This window comes from Elgaria multicarinata, chromosome 6, assembly GCF_023053635.1.
Source record: "Elgaria multicarinata webbii isolate HBS135686 ecotype San Diego chromosome 6, rElgMul1.1.pri, whole genome shotgun sequence".
Taxonomy (NCBI): Eukaryota; Metazoa; Chordata; class Lepidosauria; order Squamata; family Anguidae; genus Elgaria; species Elgaria multicarinata.
This window is the reverse complement of record NC_086176.1, coordinates 116,699,685-116,722,145: the sequence shown is the minus strand read 5'-3', so window position 1 is coordinate 116,722,145 and position 22,461 is coordinate 116,699,685. Positions and strand designations below refer to the sequence as shown.

At 45.8% G+C, this 22,461-nt stretch overlaps 1 protein-coding gene across 9 annotated transcripts in view; it reads right to left on the bottom strand.

Moving 5' to 3' along the window:
• The window catches only part of CELF4 (CUGBP Elav-like family member 4), a 992,627-nt gene that overhangs the window by 522,347 nt on the left and 447,819 nt on the right, over positions 1 to 22,461 (bottom strand). The window lies entirely within an intron of this gene.

The window sequence follows — 22,461 nt, the reverse complement described above, 5'->3', positions numbered from 1 at the left end:
CAAGAGGCAGCTGGACAACCATCTGTCAGGGATGCTTTAGGGTGGATTCCTGCATTGAGCAGGGGCTTGGACTCGATGGCCTTGTAGGCCCCTTCCAACTCTGCTATTCTATGATTCTATGATCATACCTGCCCCCTCAAAATATAATAATAATAACCCTCTCTGCAAATTGAATACTACGGAGCAGGCTGTGCTAGAACCATTTCTGCTGATGTTCTTTTTTTTAAAAAAAAAAACGTATGGGCCATGATACATGGGGAAGTATTTTAAAAGTGGTATAGTCCTGCCCCTTGAGGGTTTTATACTTCACTCTGCTCCATCCATAGAAGTGTAAGAGCTTGCCATTTTTTTTAAAGAGGAATTCTTTTGCTTTTGTTTGGGAGGGGAACAATTAATTTTGGTTGCAAATGTTGACCAGCAGATACATACACACACACACACACACACACACACACACACACACACACACACACCTTTATGAATGAGGAGATGTAAAAGCACAGCATTGCAGCCTGATCACTTTACAGCAGACACCTGAAGGGCACGTCTGCATTACTTGGATATGACAGTATTTGGTTTTGTCTGTCTTTGGATTATTAAGATCCATTGACTAATGGGAAGCATTCTGCTAAGGACAAAACATTCTAGGCAAAGGCAGCAAAATCTCTGCTGCCAGAAAAGAAAAGAAAAGAAAAAAAGATTGTAAAAACCAACCACAACAAAAACTGTATAATTCATTTTAGCCAGATCTTTCATTATTGGATTTTCTCTAATTGGATTGGCTAATTGGAGGGGGTGGGTGGAGAGATAGTAGGAGAAAGAAGAAGAAGAAGAATATTGCTTGAGAACTGGTCCAAAGACCAGGTGGGGTATTCTTCAACTCTCATCAAAGAATGTTAGGGTTAATGAAGGCACACATTAAGGAGCTCCATGGATCTGTTTTCAATAAATGGACACAGTTCTAGTCTATTGATGGATCCCCTCATCGTGTGGGTTATCGTACACATAGAAGTGGAGATACTTTCCCCACAGGAAGCCCCTGTGTACAGAGGTGTTCTGTGTGCATGATGGAGAGATTTGGTGTATTATCATAGAATAGCAGAGTTGGAAGGGGCCTACAAGGCCATCGAGTCCAACCCCCTGCTCAATGCAGGAATCCACCCTAAAGCATCCCTGACAGATGGTTGTCCAGCTGTCTCTTGAATGCCTCTAGTGTGGGAGAGCCCACAACCTCCCTAGGTAGCTGATTCCATTGTCGCACTGCTCTAACAGTCAGGAAGTTTTTCCTGATGTCCAGCCGGAATCTGGCTTCCTTTAACTTGAGCCCATTATTCCGTGTCCTGCACTCTGGGAGGATCAAGAAGAGATCCTGGCCCTCCTCTGTGTGACAACCTTTGAAGTATTTGAAGAGTGCTATCATGTCTCCCCTCAATCTTCTCTTCTCCAGGCTAAACATGCCCAGTTCTTTCAGTCTCTCTTCATAGGGCTTTGTTTCTAGACCTCTGATCATCCTGGTTGCCCTCTTCTGAACACGCTCCAGCTTGTCTGCATCCTTCTTGAATTGTGGAGCCCAGAACTGGACGCAATACTCTAGATGAGGCCTAACACTGGTGCCATGTTTGTGATGTACACGTCATCAGAGTATCTCAGCCGATGACTGTTTTGGGTGAGACACCAAGTCTTTAAATCAGACTTCTCCAGCTTGGCACCCTCCAGATGTGTCTGATTACAAGTCCCATCTGGCTAGGGATGATGGGAATTGTAATAATCCTACCCAACTTGAGGGTGCCAATTTGGGGAAGTCTGCTTTGGATGCCACCCAATGAAAGCCTGCATCAGATCAACAATGAAAATTTATTTTATTTATTTTATTTATTACATTTCTATACCGCCCAATAGCCGGAGCCGAAAATAAGAAACAACAAACTAGAGATAGGCTTAGTTCTGATGAAGGTGAAATGTCACATCACTGAGACAACTATGAATGCAGGTGAAATTATTTCCCAGCCCAGTCAACCAATGGCAAACTTCTGTTCATAGCAAAGTGACGTATAATGAAAAGTAAGAGTAGATAGGATGTCACAAGTGATGAGTTAGGGGGCTTGAGCTCAGTGGGTTCCCACCAGTTTAGCCCCCCAACACCAGTTTGCAGACCCTCGCACTTGCCTGACTTGGTGTGCACTGAGTTGGGCAAGCACAGCAATCCCTGCTGGCCAACCCAGTGACCACTTTAAGTAAAATGGCAGCTCGGCCTTTTCCGGAAAGCACTATTTTGCGCAAATAGTGGCCGTAAAGAGGCCCACTGATGCAAAATCACAGGCGTAAAGGCTCAAATTAGCCCATTTGCACTTGTAATTTTGCATAAATGGATCTCTTTGTGCAAAATAGTGCTTTACGGAAAATGCTAAGCTGCTATTTTGCCCCCAAAGGTGGGGCAGTGGAGGGAGCGGCTAGCAGGAGTCCGGCAAGTGGCGTGTGGTGTGGGCAGGGGTGAGTTTCGCCCATGCCCAGATGGGATGGACCTTGGCACTGGCAATGCCAACACCAAGGCCAAAGCCTCCCCTGTTTATAACCCAGGAGTGAAGCAGAAGGAAATCTGCACAAAGAATCCACAACCATAATTCCTTAGTCTACAAATCAGTGTCTGGGCTACAGCCTGGTGGGGTCATCAGGAAAAAGGAAAGGAACCTCTCGTGCAAGCACTGAGTCATTACTGACTCTTGGAGGGACGCCAGCTTTCGCTGATGTTTTCTTGGCAGGCCTTATAGCGGGGTGGTTTGCCGTTGCCTTCCCCGGCCGTGATTACCTTTCCCCCAGCTAACTGGGTACTCATTTTACCGACCTCAGGAGGATGGAAGGCTGAGTTGACCCGAGCTGGCTGCCTGAAACCAGCTTCCACTGGGATCAAACTCAGCCCGTGGGGAGAGTTTCAGCTGCAGAAACTGCTGTTTTACCGCTCTGCGCCACACAAGGCTCTGGTGGGGTCATCAACTGATCCTACAGAATGCTGTCATGTCTCCCCTCAATCTTCTCTTCTCCAGGCTAAACCTGCCCAGTTCTTTCAGTCTCTCTTCATAGGGCTTTGTTTCCAGACCCCTGATCATCCTGGTTGCCCTCCTCTGAACACGCTCCAGCTTGTCTCCGTCCTTCTTGAATTGTGGAGCCCAGAACTGGACGCAATACTCTAGATGAGGCCTAACCAGGAGCGAATAGAGAGGAACCAGTACCTCACGTGATTTGGAAGCTATACTTCTATTAATGCAGCCCAAAATAGCATTTGCCTTTCTTGCAGCCATATCGCACTGTTGGCTCCTATTCAGCTTGTGCGATCTACAACAATTCCAAGATCCTTCTCGTTTGTAGTATTGCTGAGCCAAGTATCCCCCATCTTGTAACTGTGCATTTGGTTTCTTTTTCCTAGGTGTAGAACTTGGCATTTATCCCTATTAAATTTCATCCTGTTGTTTTCAGCCCAGCACTCCAGCCTATCAAGATCACTTTGAAGTTTGTTTCTGTCTTCCAGGGGATTAGCTTTCCCTAGAAGTGATTCACCTCACGGTGAATCACAAAACTGACTCATGACACTGCCTAAAATATGAAGGATCCACATACCCCAATGCCCCCTCCGCCTTCTACATTTATAGAACTAAATTGGGTTGAAACTCAACTTGCAATTTCATCGTACATTTCTGTTGAGAAACCTATTTGTAATAAAAATAGCTGTTTTCAACCAGAGAGGCCTGTTAGAGCTTGAAACGTAATTAGAGAGGGCAGAACACGGTGCTACCAATTGTACTTGATGTGTGACCAGCAGCACTGGAGCAAAGTGGGCATTCCTCTGATGGTTCATCTTAAAATCTTACGAGGGACTCAAAGCATGCTGGGAAATGTCATTTTGCTGCGATCACGAAAGCAAATCATGGCCCTGACGTCTTCTGGCTAAAGCTTACATGAGAGGGGGAAACAGAGCATGATGGGAGCTGTAATTTTCATTAAAAAGCAAACAACTGAATCACAGTTAGGGTGGGGTGACCCTATGGAAAAGAGGACAGCACTGCTGTATCTTTAACAGTTGTATAGAAAAGGGAATTTCAACAGGTGCCATTTGTATGCAAGCAGAACTTGGTGAAATTCCCTCTTCAGGAGCCCTGGCCTCTTTTGTATCTGGTCAAGAGGGCAGGGCTCCTGCAGCTTTAACTGTTGTGATGAAGAGGGAATTTCACCAGGTGCTGCATGCCTGCAAATGACTCCAGCTGAAATTCCCATTTCTATACACCTGTTAAAGATACAGCAGCCCTGTCCTCCTTTTCATAGGGTCACCCTAAAGAGTTTTGGGGAAATTCTGCCCCCAAATGGCCTTACTCTTAGTCCATTGTATGTGATACAAATAGTTAACCTGGGGAAAATATGGCATTGACAAGGCTGCAAAGTTAAGTGTCCATCACCTGCCTCTTCAACCTGTCGCAAGTTCTACTCTGTAGCCCTTGCAATTCACTTTTCCCCTTACCCTTTGCTTCCTTCCTCCTTGCGTTGCTTGCTGCTCTCGGTAGAGGGGAAAATGCTTTGATACATGCTATCAATATATACATGAAGCAGACTCCCTTAATCAGTTTAAAAGCCTTTTGAAAATGTATTTTGCAGATGTCTCACTAGCTGAATCTTTATTTATGGGCTTGTGCTGGGACAGTCATTTGAATTTTTGTTGTGAGTCCATATTTTATTATGCATTTTATTTGGTTTTTATTGAAAGCTTTTTGAAGTCGTACAAGGGACGCTGGGGCAATGATTAGATAAAAGCAAACTCGGCTGAAGACGGCTCGCTCCTCCTTGCTGCTCGCTGGGCCTTTTCACCCCATTACCTATATGAGTGTGGTCAGGCCTCTGACCGCTGTTGCTATGCCGGTCCTTTCTCCCAATTCTTTCCTCCATCCCATGAAACCTTGATGTTCTCATGCTGTTAACATGAATTATTGACATCAGAAATGCAGACACATTAGATGGAGGTTATGGCAATGTTATTTTTCTGGAAGGAATGAATCAAGAATGAATTAATGAGCTCCAATGGGCGGAAAAGGAAAAGCAGTCATATTGAGATGAGGAGGGAGGGGGGACAGAGTGGAGCGCTCCACTCTCAGCAGTCAAACATGACAGTCCGTCATTGGATGTCTTTGAGACCAGGCTGGGCGAGTTCCAAACAGGTGTCTCTAATTGGAGCGTTGTGGCCTGTTGAAGGAATTAATTGACCAATTTCCATCAGCATTGATGAGGTCCATCCAGAAGTTTGCGTGCGTGTGTCTGTGTGGCATGTGCACGTACTAGATTTTAGGAGGTGTACACCATGGAGCTCATTGCTCTTCGGTTCTGCCGTCATCACAAACTTTTTTTCTTTGATGTGTGTTAGATCATCATAGAACATCTCTGGTTCTGATTCAAGGATCCCTTGGTGGCCAGATCTAGACATAGATCCTTTTCTGGCAATTCAGCGGAAAGAGTCCAATCAACACGTTAAAAGGAATGCACATCATACCTTATATAAATCTATGGTGTGGCCACACTTAGAATACTGTGTATTGTTCTGGTCATTCCACCCAAAACAGATATCAAAGAGCTGGGGTGAGGGGGTGGAAATGCAGAAAACGGCAACTAAAATGATCAAGATGCTGCAACAAGTCCATTAAGAGGGAAGGTCTTACAACAGGTGGGAATGTTTGGCTTGGAAAAAAAGGACATGATGGATGTGTACAACATTATGCATGGTGTGGAGATTGTGGATATGGAAACATGTTTCCCCCTCTCTTAAAAAAACTAGAACCTGAGGTCATCCCATAAAGCAGATTGGTGGGAGATTCAGGTCATACTTCTTCACCCAGCACGTAGACAAACTACCACAAGACACAGGGGTGGCCATAAATTTGGATGGCTTTAAAGAGGGGTTAGACAAATTCATGGAAGATCATCTACCAATAGCTATGAGTCCTGATGGCTTCATGCATGCTACCTCCAGTATCAGAAGCAGTACACCAGTTCCTGGGGAACACGGGCAGAAGGGTGCAGTTGCTCTTCTGATGTTGACATGTGGTGTCATTGGCTCATTGCACTAAAAGTACTGTGAAGTTTCATGAGTGGCAGGGCTATGTTCCTAGCCAGGGCTCCTTCAAGAAGGACTATAGGGCACTGGCACCTAGTATAACATTCCATAGTTATAGCTTGGAGGTCTCTCTTACCTCATCACCCTGCCTCCAGATAGCCAAGATGTCTTGCGTCCTGAAATTTCTTGTCACTGGGCAACTCCCTACATCAAACTCAATTCTGGATTTTTGCACCCCATGTCCTGCCTTAGAAGTTCTAGATGGTTACTCTTCTGTTGGCCTCTCAATCAGTCATCTGAACCCATCCCCAGTTCCACCTTTGTGACTATGCCTCTACCCTGGATATACTGCTAAAATTGGGCAGGCTTCTTGACAGCCCCACCCCGGATGATGCAGTGATACCATTGATATCAGGAAGTCACTCCAGCTGGAGGAACTCCATGCATCATAGAATCATAGAGCAGTAGAGTTGGAAGGGGTCTATAAGACCATCAAGTCCAACCCCCTGCTCAATGCAGGGATCCACCTCAAAGCATACCTGACAGATGGCTGTCCTGCTGCATCTTGAAGGCCTCCAGTGTGGGAGAGCCCACCACCTCCCTAGGACATTGGTTCCATTGTTGTTCTGCTCTAACAGTCAGGAAGTTTTTCCTGATGTTCAGCCAGAATCTGGCTTCCTGTAACTTGAGCCCTTTATTCCATGTCCTGAACTCTGGGAGGATCGAGAAGATTGTACATTGAAGGTTCCTGCTCTAAGAAGAGACTCAAAGTACATTCATTCCCTGCAGAGGAAAGCATCTAAGCTGTGAACCTCGGGCTCACAGATGAAATCCTGTCTACCTGGTGACCTAATCTGGCCAACAAGAGTTCCCCAAAGGGCCAGACATCTTTCCCCTGCCACCAGCTGTTTGATGATTTCCTGGATTTTTGCATATCTCCCCCTCATTCTAAAAGTTTGAAATGTCTCTCCAGTACGAGCTTTAAATTGAAATATGCTGTCATTTTGGTCTTTTAGTCATGACCCATTTTGCGATCGACCCTGACCACCAGTGGAATGAGCTTCCCTAGAGCAATTCTCAGACATTGAATTTGGTCCTCAGGCTAAAAGAGTGCTTGGTCCCTGGCTTCTTTTATAGTCAAAACACTCAAGCCATGTTTCTAGTCAAATACTTTTGTTATGCAAACTACACAGCCCTTCCTTTAGGCTATAGACAGTATCCTTATGCAGCAATTGACAACAAACTTTCCAAACAGTTTTTGCATCATACAACAGGCTTCAGATAAGTACTTGGATTAAAGCACAGCGAATGGGAATGAGGAATGAGCATTGCTACTAAAATGCCGGTGGCTATTACAAATCTCCCTTCTCAATCTGAGTGGCCTACCAAGTCCACCTTCAAGGTGGGTCTTTTCGTGGGGGTCACTTCCCTTGCTGCCTCATGACCTGGTGTTGCTCCTCCCTTTCTGGCAGGTATTTGACTTTTGGGTTTCTTATTCCCACCCCCTCTTCCTCTTCATTAGGAGGCTGCATTCCATGGATTCAAGGGAGGGCCTGGCCAGGCTATCATCCAAATGATTAGATAGCAGCTGGGCTTTACTGTCTCTACTGATATTCTCACTGGGCGGCTGATCCAGCTGCCTTGGTGCCTCAACAACTCCTTCCACCTCCACCTCCCCATCTGACTCAGAATCACAGAATCATAGAATCATAGAATAGTAGAGTTGGAAGGGGCCTATAAGGCCATCGTGTCCAACCCCCTGCTCAATGCAGGAATCCACTTCACAGCATACCCAAGAGATACCCAGATTTAATAGCAACTCTGGCTTTTCAAGCGCATTATTTAATTTAAATTGATTTAAATGTGTTTGCAACTTGTGGTACCATCTTCAGTCACCAGGTATTGACTTCTCTAACCAGCATATAGCTGTACAGTGGATCCCATGTCTTCTTGGGGCACAGCTGCAGGGGTGTTGCGTCCAAACCCTACAAAGAGTTTCAATACCCCGATCTTGGTGCAGGGAATATAATGCAATTACCCACCTTCTAACCTTTCAGAGAAACCCAGGCATGTAGCCAGCTTGCACTGCCTCTGATAGAGGTATCTCCACATTGCCTATCTAAAGTACAACACGTACTATGCAAGTGTACCCAGTAACAAAGCCTCTGACAGAAAGTCAGAGGGTTGCCCCCCCCTCCCCCCCCAAGTTTGATATGCCCCATTATGGCATGTAATGAGTTCTAAATGCAAGAAATACACAAGAGTGTAGAGATTTATAGGGCGAGTGTGATAAATAGCAGTGTAATGTGATAAGGAGCAGACGCGTGTGATAAATGGCGTGGACCATTCCCCCTTCGACCGGGCCACCTGCTCAATGTTGCATCTTGTCCAAGATAAAATGCACACAGGCACAAATACACACACACACACACACACACTAAAGTCTTTGACAGTGGGCAGGAGACAGTGCACCGCAGTTCAGTAAGATCACGGAGCAGCTAAAATACAGATCCACCAGATAAATCTTGCAATATTGTTAGCACCACATCACTTTCTGACAATTTTCATTATGAGCTTCCAAATGTGACAAATCTCACTGATTCTCATTATTTTTATTTGGAAATATATATATATATATATATATATATATATGAGAATTATACTGCTCGTACTCATTCTACGAAAAAAGAAAACATCCATCTGTTTGTGCATTATTCTTTCAAAGTGCTAGTTTGCTTTTTCATTATATCTTAAAAATTCAAATGCGGAGGAATTGAGCCTTATTTTCACAATGCTCTTTTCTTTTCTTTCTAAATTGCAGTAGTAATATGGCAATTTGGTGTTCCTACCAAAGTGAATGATATATCATAGAATCATAGAATAGCAGAGTTGGAAGGGGCCTACGAGGCCATTGAGTCCAACCCCCTGCTCAATGCAGGAATCCACCCTAAAGCATCCCTGACAGGTGGTTGCCCAGCTGCCTCTTGAAGGCCTCTAGTGTGGGAGAGCCCACAACCGCCCTAGGTATCATAGAATCATAGAAAAGCAGAGTTCGAAGGGGCCTACAAGGCCATCGACTCCAACCCCCTGCTCAATGCAGGAATCTGATTCCAGGTAACTGATTCCATTGTCATACTGCTCTAACAGTCAGGAAGTTTTTTCCTGATGTCCAGCTGGAATCTGGCTTCCTTTCACTTGAGCCCGTTATTCCGTGTCGTGCACTCTGGGAGGATCGAGAAGAGATCCTGGCCCTCCTCTGTGTGACAACCTTTTAAGTATTTGAAGAGTGCTATCATGTCTCCACTCAATCTTCTCTTCTCCAGGCTAAACATGCCTGGTTCTTTCAGTCTCTCTTCATAGGGCTTTGTTCCCAGACCCCTGATCATCCTCGTTGCTCTCCTGTGAACATTGCTCCAGCTTTTCTGCATCCTTCTTGAAGTGTGGTGCCCAGAACTGGACGCAATATGAGGCCTATCCAGTGCCTATCTAAGGTTCTGAACCCAATCCCCCTCCCCCCCCCCCAAAAAAGTGTCAGCACGTTTGATAGTTCCTTTAGAGTTTTGGCTGGTTCTGAATGAAACTCAATGGAACCACTGTTCCACTGGAATCATAGCCTCTGACCTCCTCTGCACCCGTCCGTATTTTGCTTATACTTGAATTTGATGAGTATACCTGAGAGAGAAGGCATGGATCATTTAGGGCTAAATCCCAAGCTTTTCCTAATAAGCTGAGAGAAACGCAGCATTATACGTTGGTCTCTCAAACAGGCCTTCATTGGAATATGGATTTGGAATAAACTTAGCAAGATGTTCTAAACCCAGGAAGCAAAGACCTAGTGGGCAAAGGTCCCTGTGTGTATTGAGAAAAATTGCAATTTCAAATTGGCCCTGCTTCAAGGAGCCAGTGTGTAGTCTGCTGTAAAAAGAAGAGAGAAAAGAAATGGGGAAAAGAGAAATTTGCATATGCATATTTATTTATCCAACCCAGCAGCAAATTCTGCCGCTCTCACAACGGCGCCATGCAACTTACAAATTTCTCCCCGTTTGCACAATTAGTGCTGGCAGGAAAAATGTGCTGGCTGGTGAAGCGTGTTCCCTTATCCGCGCCTCTGCCAAGTGCATGAGCCATCAGAGCGCTCCGAGTGGAGAAAGCAAAGTGGGCTCACTAGTAAAACCTGGACCTGGATAAGAGAGCAGGTCTGCTTTTGAGTAAATTCAGAAATCAAGGTCTCCTCCTCCTCCTCCTCCTCCTCCTCCTCCTCCTCCTCCTCCTCCTCCTCCTCCTCCTCCTCCTTTTTTTTTCTGAGGCAAGTATTCTCCCACTTTAACAACTCCAGAACAGGCAGAAATTCAAGACGTGGGACTTTTCTTTCTTTGTGACAGACAAACAGGGCCAGCCCTATCACTAGGCAGCGTGAGGCAGTCACCTCAGACAGCAGACATTGGGAGGTGGCAGCAGGGTGTTGGAGGAGAGACCTGTGGGCCATGTGGCCTGCCCTGCACCCCCTAAGCTAACCAGTTGCACTCAGGTGTGCTGTACGATGCTGTTCCAGTGCCAGGGACAAAGGAAGATTCAACTGTCCGCCTAGTTCACTTTTTTTTTTTTACATGGAATGGGAGGGAGAACCATCTTGTCCTTTGCCCAATCAGTGCAATCTGGGCAGTTTGGTAATCCTGGAGAGAGCACTGAGGCTCTTTTGATACAGTGCACTGTCTTGCACTGTTTGTGAACTGCCCAGAGAGCTTAGGCTATTGGGTGGTATAAAAATGTAATAAAATAAATGTTAATAAATAAATTGACAGGCCAATGCTTAGTTTTAATGGAGGAGTTTGGCAGGCTGACGGCTAAAGAAAAAGAAACTAATCCCGCCATCCCAGTTAATATCCTTTTATGTCATTGATGTGCATAAGAGGCTGATGAATTTTTGAGGGGATGGAAAGAGTAACAGTGCAGGGACCGCAGGAGCTGGTGGGTCGGTTTAACTTTGCATGCAAAATCATGGAGGTGGCAGACGTCAGGCTGCGGCTCAAGACCTGGTGATTTCTTGCTGGCTCACCACCCATGGATCCCTGTGCTTGCCTGACTTGGTCTGTGCCAAGTCAGGCAGCACGGGGATCCCCATTCCCTTGCCGACCTGCCATTTTTCATAAAAATGTCAGCTCAGTCTCTTTCTTAAAGGGCTATTTGCATAAATGGCAGCTGTAAAGGGGCCATTTAGACAAAAATTACAGGCGTGAATTGTCTAAATAGTGGTGAACAGATTCAGCTAGACAGCTTCAGGAGGGCAGCGTTGAGTTTGTACAGTGGTTATGTACAGATTGTATTAAATTGATTCCATCTTCGTTCTGCAGGTTGTCAAGTAGACCCTGTTCAGATGACATGTTAAGCCACAGTGGTTAAGCATTTTGAGCTAAACATTGTGGCTTGGTTCATCATGTGAATCATTCCTAACTATGGTGGCTACAAGACCACGGTTTAAACACACTCACTAACCCTCTGCTGCAAAAGGGTTAGCAGCCTAGCCATGGCTTAGTGTGTTGTCTGAACAGGCCCATTGGGGGAATTTTTATTTTATTTTTATTTTTTGGTAGGAGAATGTCATTTTTGTGTATGTGGAAATGTGCACTTTTTGTTGGGATTAGAGCAAATCCCATCAAAAGAGAAAAAGAAAAACCGCAACGGACCGCAAGGCTGTGGAATCTGCATGAATTGGAAAAACCCTGTCCACTGTGAAATCTGCAGGTTGGGTTCATAGAAATCTGAAGACATCTGATGTGGGTTTCTTCAACATTCCTATTCACGTGACACCTTGTGGAGAGCAAGGCTGCCACATCACTGCTTGTGTATCACCCAGAAGAGGATGCCATGAATTTCTGATGGGCTACAAGGACAATTCTTCCCAAAGGAAGCATTTAGGACTGAGGCTGAGCTGCATTTCAGCTCTGATGTGAGGATGTAATTTTGCTCAGGATTTACCCAGTTTGCACCTTCCAGACTATCACAGTCTGAGGTCAAAGTCCCTACGTTTCTGAGCTTGCAATGTGATTCGCAGACACTCCCCCCCCCCAAAATGTATCTGACAGTGTGTGTACATTTGAAAAATGTGCATGAAAAGGCATACTTTTGAGAAATGTCCTCCGATTTACTTTAATCAGTGGGAGAAGAATGCATATAATTTAAAGCTGCACACAACTGATGCATACATTTGGGGAAAGAATGGAAGAAAAAACAAATTTTCATAGAAAAGAAATGAGAGCTTTGGTCTGCAGAACCGTGAGCTCAGGTATGGCCATAGGAGTGGGTCTTGGCCAGCTTTACCAAGGATCCCATGCTCCTGTCTCATAGATGGAACACTTCCATCACTTCACCCCATGATGGTCAGTGGCATGACCAATGATCAGAGATGGTGGGACCCATTTAAAATCATCATCATCATCATCATCATCATCATCATCATCATCATCATCTCAAGTTCTTTTTGTCCCAACTCTGGAGAACTCTATGAATATTGGACAATCCTTAACAACCAAACTCCCCTCTGCCATATCATGAATTTTGGATATTATTAACATTCTCGATCCTCCCAGAGTGCAGGACACGGAATAACGGGCTCAAGTTAAAGGAAGCCAGATTCCAGCTGGACATCAGGAAAAACTTCCTGACTGTTAGAGCAGTATGACAATGGAATCAGTTGCCTGGTGAGGTTGTGGCCTCTCCCACACTAGAGGCCTTCAAGAGGCAGCTGGACAACCATCTGTCAGGGATGCTTTAGGGTAGATTCCTGCATTGAGCAGGGGGTTGGACTCGATGGCCTTGTAGGCCCCTTCCAACTCTGCTATTCTATGATTCTATGATTCTATCTCACATCTGTTAGCAACTGTGCTGAAGTCTTGGCTCTAAGATATGTTCTATTATTTCATTCTCAAGGAGAAATGGTGTTGTTTACCACATTGGGATCATCTCTCATTTTTTCACTGGTTTCCCCTCAATAACGAACACCTCAGCGAGGACATACTCAAGTCAAGTCTTCGCCGCTCAAAACCGATGGAATAAAATCGCCACATGCTTTGCTGAATACATGAATCCAACCTCAGAGGAAACCAGTTCAAGGGTGGATCAGGGAGCCAAGAGATTCATCCAGTGGGATGAAAGAGTCCCAAGATGAGTTTGCCTTCTTAACTCTACCTCGCCCGCTTGACCTCCAAGGAATAAGGAAAGGATTTTCAATTAGGTATTAAACGAAAAGGCGCCTGTGATGTTCTATTCCTACAGGAAGACATCAGTAATTTGTTTGTTCCAAAGGCACCACTCATATTCACACAAATGGCATTTAAATGTTAATCGAGTCAGGGGATGGCAAGTGCGTGCCAATCACAATCCAACTTAAGGTCAAGGTTTTTGTCTTAAAGGAGGGCTCAATGTTAATTCTAAATTTAAAATTCTTGACAGATAGCAGAGTCGGTCCCCCCCCCTTCCCCCCCCCCCTCCAAATGCCTGCTACAATCTGGCCTGTTTGATTCATTTTAATGAGGAACTAACTGCCGGGGAAATGGAGGCTTCCCAAGTCTTCAAGGGAATGGAAGGGCAAAGAGACACAGTGGACTAATCCTGTAGCCACTACGGGAAACAGGAAGCAAAACCAATTTAGAGTCTGCTTCATCTCCTCTCTCCACACACACACACACGCGCACACACACACACACACAAAACAAAATAAGAGTCCCTTACATCTCGACAAAATGTGAGGTAATTATAAGAGCTTTCGGCTAGTGGGGGGCTGGGCTGGAAACCGCCATATCAAATTTACCTCAGAGTCTGGATATCAAGTGAATATTGGTGTGTGTGCTCCCATATTCTTTGATACATTAAAATAAAACTCTTTAGACTCTGATTTATAAATAAGATGGGGGAAACTATGATCTTTCGGTGCCTTTGTTCTTGGTACAAAGGGCTACGTCCTCAGGCAACCACTGAAAATGTGCAGAACAGAAATTGCATTACCATTTCTGTCTTCTGTCTCCCTGGGTGCCTATCTGTCGATATAGGACGTCGTGGTATTTAGACACTTCAGAACTTTTTTTTTTTTTAAAAAAATGTAATTATATGCAGGCATGTTGATAGTGTTAGGAACCAGTGACCACATCCCCACTTTCAGGTACAAAAGGACAGCGTAAAGCTAAGTGACTTGCCAGAGGCTATCGATGACTGATGATATATTTGCACAATACTCTCATAGAAATAAAACTGTGTGCAACTTGCAACCTGATTGGCAGCCTGAAGATCAAGTCCTGGTCTCTTGGACTTTATGTGTGTGCCAAGTTTAGTTTCCTTTCTATTGGGGAACACATTTGGAAGAGTATTTCTACAGATGGGTGAACACACAAAGGCCCTGGGCTTGTGGGTGGGTGAGCCGCCAGGTGATCCACACAGGCACCCAGCAAGAGTTCAATTTCTCTCCGTCTCCCTCTTTTTTTTTTTTAATCCATTAATATTTATGGAAATTGTGATTTGTGCAAATTCCCAGCCATAAATATTCACATACAAATGCAAATATAAAGGACACCTGGAATTTTGTGCAAACTGCATTATTTAAAGCTGTGATTATGTCCAAATTACAATTTAGGACCCTGATCTTCTAGGGCAAGGGTGTTGAAACTCAGGCCCACGGGCCAAATTTGGCATCTCCATAGAGGGGTAAAAAGAATTGCACAAGATTAAATATTCCTGAGTGAAGGAATATGGTCCCTGTTTTTTGTTCCAAATGTATTGCCACTCAGTGGGTGGTCTCGAAGTGTTATTTATGAAAGCCCCCATATTTGAAAACACTATAACTATGTATGCTTTTGTATCCTTTTCCTCCAAGTTCTTCAGACTTTCATACATGGCTTGCTCTGCTGAGGTACATTCAGCCAAGACACAGCAACTGGCCCAACCAAGGTCACCCAGTGAGCTTCATGACTAAACCGGGATTTGAACTCAGGTTTCCCCAGCCCTAATCTGTTGTGGTGATGGGAAAGTTTGGTTGTAATATAAACGTATTCACACCACACAGCCCCATAATGATAGGCATTTTGCCTAACTATTTACAAAATGTCAGCTAGAGAGATAGATAAGACAGGCACCATCACTTTTATTATGCATAAAAAAACTCATGTGGGTTGTGGGTAGGAGGGAGAACACTTCACATGGAACCTGCACAACATCAATGATGGGCGATATTACAGTATGATATATTACATGATATTTTTCCCTAATCACACTCAGGCATGATCAAGGTGCAGAAACAAGAATGCAACCATTAAGGAGAACCTTGTGTCTCGATGGCTGGGGTCCTTGGCAGCAGGTAGGAATGCTGAAGAAATTCGAGATGGACTAAAACGAGTTTGGATTTCTAAGGCCTTAGCTAGACCGGGCAAAATCCCGGGGCAAACCCCGGGATCATCCCTGTGCGTCCACATGATGCACAGGGGATCCCAGGGGCAGGGAGAGATGATCCCTCCCTCTCCTCCGGATCTCGCCCTACCCTTTGAGCCTGCTTTTTCCACGGTCTCAGGCTGCGGAACATGTGGGCAGGCATCGTGGTTCACGAGGAGCCGGGACCCGCTCATGGGATGCAGAGCTCCTCAGAAAAATTATTTAAAATTTTAAAATTTTAAATGTGAGCAGGGAAAATTATTTAATTTTTTTTAAAAAAAGTTTTGCGCACGAGCGCTCGTGCACTCTGCTCCTTTAACAACAACAAAAGAACAAAATGGCAAGCATGACATCCTCTCCCTCCAAGTTGTCACGCTCCACATGTAAACAGAAGGGGAGATCTCACCATAAACATAGGGTAGGTCTAGCTGAGGCCTAAGAATCTGACCTGCAGAATCTGCTGCAGACTGACCTCCCCAGACCATGTGGAGTCCATGGACGTCCAGATTTTTTAAAAAAATTATTTTACTTTCCTGAAATTTCAAATGGAGCGGGGGACAATTCGCAAAATTCATACTAACACAAATTGTGTAAAATGCTGCAAACTTTCTTGTGGAATTATTTGTGCATTATTTGCAGGGAAAAATATTGCAACGTGTCTGAGAAACAGATGCCAGAATGAACGACACTGCACAATCCACAAAACACCCACTGGATGGATTTCACAAGATCTGGACAACCCTAGCAGCAGGGAGTACTTTTAGACACTACCTCAATAATATCCCCATATATTCTCCATCATTTTCTTTATATACAGTGTTGAAACATACAGAGGCACAGAGAGTCCTTGAGGTATATAATCCCTTCCCTGGGCCATTCCCACCTGGGGTCACACCCATCAGCCTCCCCCTCTACTGCTGCTATGTTCACCAACCATACCTCCTGATGCACATGCTTCCAGCATACATGAAAAGGGTCCCTGCGTGCATATGTACATGTATAAAGTGGCTCTGTATGAGGTCATTCATGGACCATTAAGATACTGTCTTGCCTGGACAAGTTCTATAATCATACATTGGTCACCCTGGTTTGGAGATGTTCTGAATATCTCTGAAGTAGGGCTATTTGCCCTGGATTTGTGCCTATATAAAATGTTAAAATTCAGAGCATGCTAACCAATGTAAAACACTAATTCCCACGGGAAATCATCATGCCAGCCAAATAAATCCAGCTGGCAATTCCCATATAGGGATGTCCATTGCTCAAGTTCACAAATCACACAGACATATCTCATTTTTAACCCAGAATGTGAAAGTGAGCAGAAGTGCATGGTCTCCAGAAATGTTTGCAAATTCCTGAATGTCCTTTTTTTTTTTTTTATAGAGCACTTTAAAAAGTGTGCATGTTCTAAACAACAACAACAACAACAACAACAACAACAACAACGTGCATTTTCATTAGGGGTGTGCACGGACCCCCCAATCTGCTTCGTGGCCTGATCTGGAAAATCCGGATCGGGCCCGATCCTCTTCGCGCCGCTCTGCCCGTCTCCCGCTCTGCTCCGCGGAGCGAGATCCGGCTTCAACACCGTCACTATAAGGATGGCGGCGGCGGCGGCACAAGAGAAACCACCCACCCACCCCGCCCGCTTACCTTCCTCCATCGCGGGCTTCAATTGAGGCCCCGGTTGGTTCCGGCTTCAACCGGGGCCTCAATTGAAGCCCACGACGGAGGAAGGTAAGCGTCCCTCCTCCCTGCTCCCTTACCTGGCACCGCCACCGCCGCATGGATGGCGGTGCTGGTAGCGCCAGATGAGTCCCCCTCCCCCCCACTTACCTGCAGGCGAAGCTCCAGATTGAGGCGATCCTCTTCGCCTCGATCCGCAGCCCCCCTGACTCTCTTCGCCTCCACCTTTTCCGGAGGCGAATTAGGCCGCCTCGCTCCTGCTTCTCTGAACTGAAGAGAAGCGGAGCACATCCCTAATTTTTATGCTTTACTCTATGAGGGGGAAAGTGCACTTTGTAGTGCACTTTTTTAAACACGCAGACACACACACACACACACACACATTTCCCCCATTGAAAGTGCACACTTTCCCCATTTGAACAAAATGAAAAAAGAGAATAATCAAGCATGGGAAACCAGGGCCGTTGCTAGACGAGGGTTTAGCCTGGGCTGATACCCGTGCTCACCCCTGTGTGTCCAGATGACCCACAGGGGATCCTGGGTTCAGCCCGGGCTAAACCCTCCCTTGGCCTGGGATAAGCAGCACCGTTTGTGGCCTGGTATTTCCGCAGCCCCGGTCTAGCCCATAGAATGGCTTTTCCCGGCTACATGGCTTATTTGCGAGTAGCCCGGAGAAGCCGCGCTGTGCCCATAGGGCTGGTGGGGGGAATTCCGGGGGGAGGTAGATTGGGGGCAGAAGGGAAATCACGGGGGGAGAGATGGGGGCTGGGGGGGAAGAGCGGACTCGGCAGGAGAGATGGGGGGAAGAGCGGAGCCAGGAGGGGGAGATCGCAGCCATGGGGGAGGGAGATCGCAGCCGGGGGGGGGGGGATCGGAGATTGTGGCTGTGTGTGTGTGGGGGGGCATCGGACATGGCAGGCGGGCGGGGCATCGGACATGGTGGGAGGGCGGGGGGAATCGGACATGGCAAGCAGGCAGGCGAGGGGCATCAGACATCGCGGGGCAGAATTGGGGGCAGGGGGAAAGCGGGGAACCCTTAAAAAAAGCCTACCTTATCGTTGGTGCACTCCTGCACACATGGCCCCTTTAAATAATAATAAAAAAATGGCCAACGTGACGGGGCTTTCCTTTACCCCGTTGTGCGTCACATGTAGACAGGAGCGACAGCCCACACTACTTCTAGCGCGGGCTGGCCCCCCCACTCGCCGGGATTTAAAGGTAGGTCTAGCAAGGCCCCAGGTGAGCTGAGCTTCAGTGTAGTGTTTGGAGAATCTCAATGACCATGAAAATCATATATTAGACCATCCCTAGGCCCATGTTAGCTACTCATGGGCAACCTATGCAATGCAGCTACAAAGTAGGCTACTGCATCTCTTAAAGAGGTATGTTTGCTTTCTTTCCTTTTCCTCCCCTCCCTCCCTCCCTCCCTCCCTCCCTCCCTCCCTTTGCACTCTCTCTGGAGAGAAGGTGAAATAGTTAAACCAAGACTAATACAGGACAGAAGTGTATGCTGAGCCCTGGCCCTTTATTCATTACACAAGGTCAGGGTCTCCCTTCCTTTTTCTTTTCTCTTTTTTTTGTCCATTTTGCAATTTAGGGAAAGCCGTGCCAAGTTTGACCTTTCTACCACCGGGCTCCTCACCTCCCTTCTGACGCAGCACGGTAAATGTGTGTGTAATTAAACACCTTGTTCCAACACTCTGGGTCCAAGACAGAGCTTGGCCTCTCCTTGCCAGGTGACCTTTCAAATTGAATCTACCACTGACCACCGAGCGCAGGAAATCGCTGAGGACATGTCAGAGAGAAATTGAAACGCCGGCCCTTCCCCGGCGGTCGCTCTTGTGGCAATGCTGCTGGGGCGAGACTTCATTTTGTCTGGATTCCTCTTACACGCTGCTTTGGGGAACTGGGGCCCACAGACCCAGACTCTGCTGAGAAGCCACTTTCTTAAGCTGGTGGACTGGCGTTTCAATGGAATTATTACAGGATAGTTTCAATGATCCCTGATGGCAGGGCTGGCTCAAGACTTTAAGTTGCTGGAGGCAGCAGGAAAGATTGCGTGTCCTTCTGTTCTGGATATAGAAGCCAACTGGACCAGCAGTTTAATCTTACTTCTACACTGGTGACTGAATAGTGGCCTTTATCTCAATTGAGGGCAGCAGGCTGGCTTGGGGTGTGGGTGTGGGGGGAGGTACGGATGGTGGGGTAATTCATTCAGTTCCTTTTTTTTAAAAAAATATTATTATTATTATTTATATATATATATATATAGCACCAACAATGTACAATGTAATGCCAAGTCATCTAATTTCACAGTTTCAAATCACTATGCAAACCAAAACTCAATTATCCTTCGAAATTCACACTTCTCCAATTTTTTCAATTGAACTCCCTGATCAAAAAATACATGCAAACATCTGCATATTAGGGAAATAATATTAAAAATGCATTAAATTAAAAAAAAAAGATTGCTTTCAAAAATGCATACAAAATGAGGGGAAATGCAACAAAAACGCATATAGAAGTTCTTGCGAAATTTTAAAAAAGTTCACAAGAACAATCATAAGTACACTGCGCTCAACATCTAAGGTCCTCCTCCGAGTGCCTACTCCAAGGGAAGCTCGGAGGATGGCAACAAGGGAGAGGGCCTTTTCAGTGGTGGCCCCCCGACTGTGGAATGATCTCCCCGATGAGGCTCGCCTGGCGCCAACATTGTTATCTTTTCAGCGCCAGGTCAAGACTTTTCTCTTCTCCCAGGCATTTTTAACAGCATTTTAACAGCATTTAACAACGTTAAGTTTGTTTTTAATGGACCCCACAATTGTTGTTTTTAAATGGATACTGTTGTTTTTATACTGTTTTTATGTGTGTGTGTGTGTGTGTGTGTGTTTTTAAATTGTATACTTTTAATGTTTACTATTTTTAAATGTTGTAAACCGCCCAGAGAGCTTCGGCTGTGGGGCGGTATATAAATGTAATTAAATAAATAAATAAATAAATAAGTGAACCGCCCAGAGAGCTCTGGCTATTGGGCGGTATAGAAATGTAATAAATAAATAAATAAATAAATAAGTATTTTTTTTAAGTTATCAAAGCTTGGAGCACACTGAATTTAAGACTGGAGAAATTGTCAAAGCTTGAGATCAACTGAATTTAAGATTGGAGAGAGAGAGAGAGAGAGAGAGAGAGAGAGAGATGGAGAGAAACCCAAACAGACAGATTTGTCCATCTCTAGGTGCAGGGCTGGTCACATGATGATACACATGGCATGTCTAGATGTGGGCTTATCTCAGGGATCTCCCCGGGATCATCCCTGAGCATCCACATGATGCACAGGGGATCGCGGGGGCAGGGAGGGATGATCCCTCCCTTTCCCAGGGATAACTGGGACAGCTTTAATCCTGACTTTTCTGATGGTCTCAGAATCATCCTGAGACTGCGGGATGTGTGGGCAGCCGTTCCGGTTTTGTCCCGGCTCCTCGTGAGTAAACGTGAGGAGCCGGGAACCAAGCATGGGGAACTGAGCTCTTCAGGAGCTCTGTGCCCATCTGGGGGGGGAGGGGGGAGCAGGATCTTTTTTAAAAAACAACAACACAGACATACCTTTCGATGGAGAACTCATGCACTCATTTCCCCTAAAAACAAAATGGCGGGCACGACGTCCTCTTCCTTCCGGGACGTCATGCACCACGTGCAGACTGAGGGGGAGGATCTCATGATCAGAAAATTGTGAGATGCTCCCTCTCTCCTAACTAGGTTTAGACATGCCCCTCCACAACTTTATCCTCAAACACTTTGCAGCTGTTCCCCACCATTCAGCATCTACCATCTGAGGTAGCTGACTCATGTTGCCTCTTGGTACAGCTGGCCCTGACTGATGGGAAACACTTTGAACAACCGAAAACATCACCCAAATGCCTCAGTTTCACTATGATTTCCTGCCGCCTTCAACATCTGTTGGGGCAGCAACATCAAGTTATCTGTCCTAAAGGCCGCCACTGCCACCAAGCTACTGCCGAAGTAGCAAATTCCAACACCTCTCCCAAGTAAGTGCAATCACATTTGGGGCCCCGATTCTGCCTTTTCCACACCCCCAGGAAAGGAGCTAAAATTTGTGTGAAGAAGATATTTGCAACAACTCAATATAATATAACAGAAGAGTACATTTTAACATATGAGCCAAAGGCCATAGCATTCATGCGCCTATCCTCCAATGTGACGTGCCATCACCTGCCAACAATGCCCTTCTGCTGTCTACATAGCCCAAACGGTTCAGCCTCCACGCAAGAGGATAAATCAACACAACACTGACCTTAAGGATGGTAATTACGTTCTGCACAGCTCGGTGTATCCTGGTCAAATTTGTTTGAGTCTCCACATTGGCTGTGAGCTGTGACTCACAATACCTACTGCAAGGAAGAACCTAACAGCTTGTTAGCGAAAGACTGAGCCATGCCAAGTCCAAGGAGTCTTTGCCTAATAGAACATCATTATTCCACCAATTGTCTAGGGACATAGGAAGCTTTTTTATACTGAGCTAGACCACTGCTGGGAACTGGGATCTTCTGCATATTTTCTGCCCGGGTTAGGCCTCATCTAGAGTATTGCGTCCAGTTCTGGGCTCCACAATTCAAGAAGGACGCAGGCAAGCTGGAACGTGTTCAGAGGAGGGCAACCAGGATGATCAGGGGTCAGGAAACAAAGCCCTGTGAGGAGAGACTGAAAGAACTGGGCATGTTTAGCCTGGAGAAGAGAAGATTGAGGGGAGACATGATAGCACTCTTCAAATACTTCAAAGGTTGTCACACAGAGGAGGGCCAGGATCTCTTCTCGATCCTCCCAGAGTGCAGGACACGGAATAATGGGCTCAAGTTAAAGGAAGCCAGATTCCAGCTGGACATCAGGAAAAACTTCCTGACTGTTAGAGCAGTACGACAATGGAACCAGTTACCTAGGGAGGTGGTGGGCTCTCCCACACTAGAGGCCTTCAAGAGGCAGCTGGACAACCATCTGTCAGGGATGCTTTAGGGTGGATTCCTGCATTGAGCAGGGGGTTGGACTCGATGGCCTTATAGGCCCCTTCCAACTCTGCTATTCTATGATTCTGTGATTCCATGATCCTATGTTGCATATACTGTACCACTGGGCCACACACAACTCCTTCCCTATATGTGGTTGTGAAGGATGAACCAGAATTTTTGTGTTGAGATGCGCTTTGTAATGAAATAAATACATTGGATTGAGATTCGACCTGAAACAAATATTCCAAATCA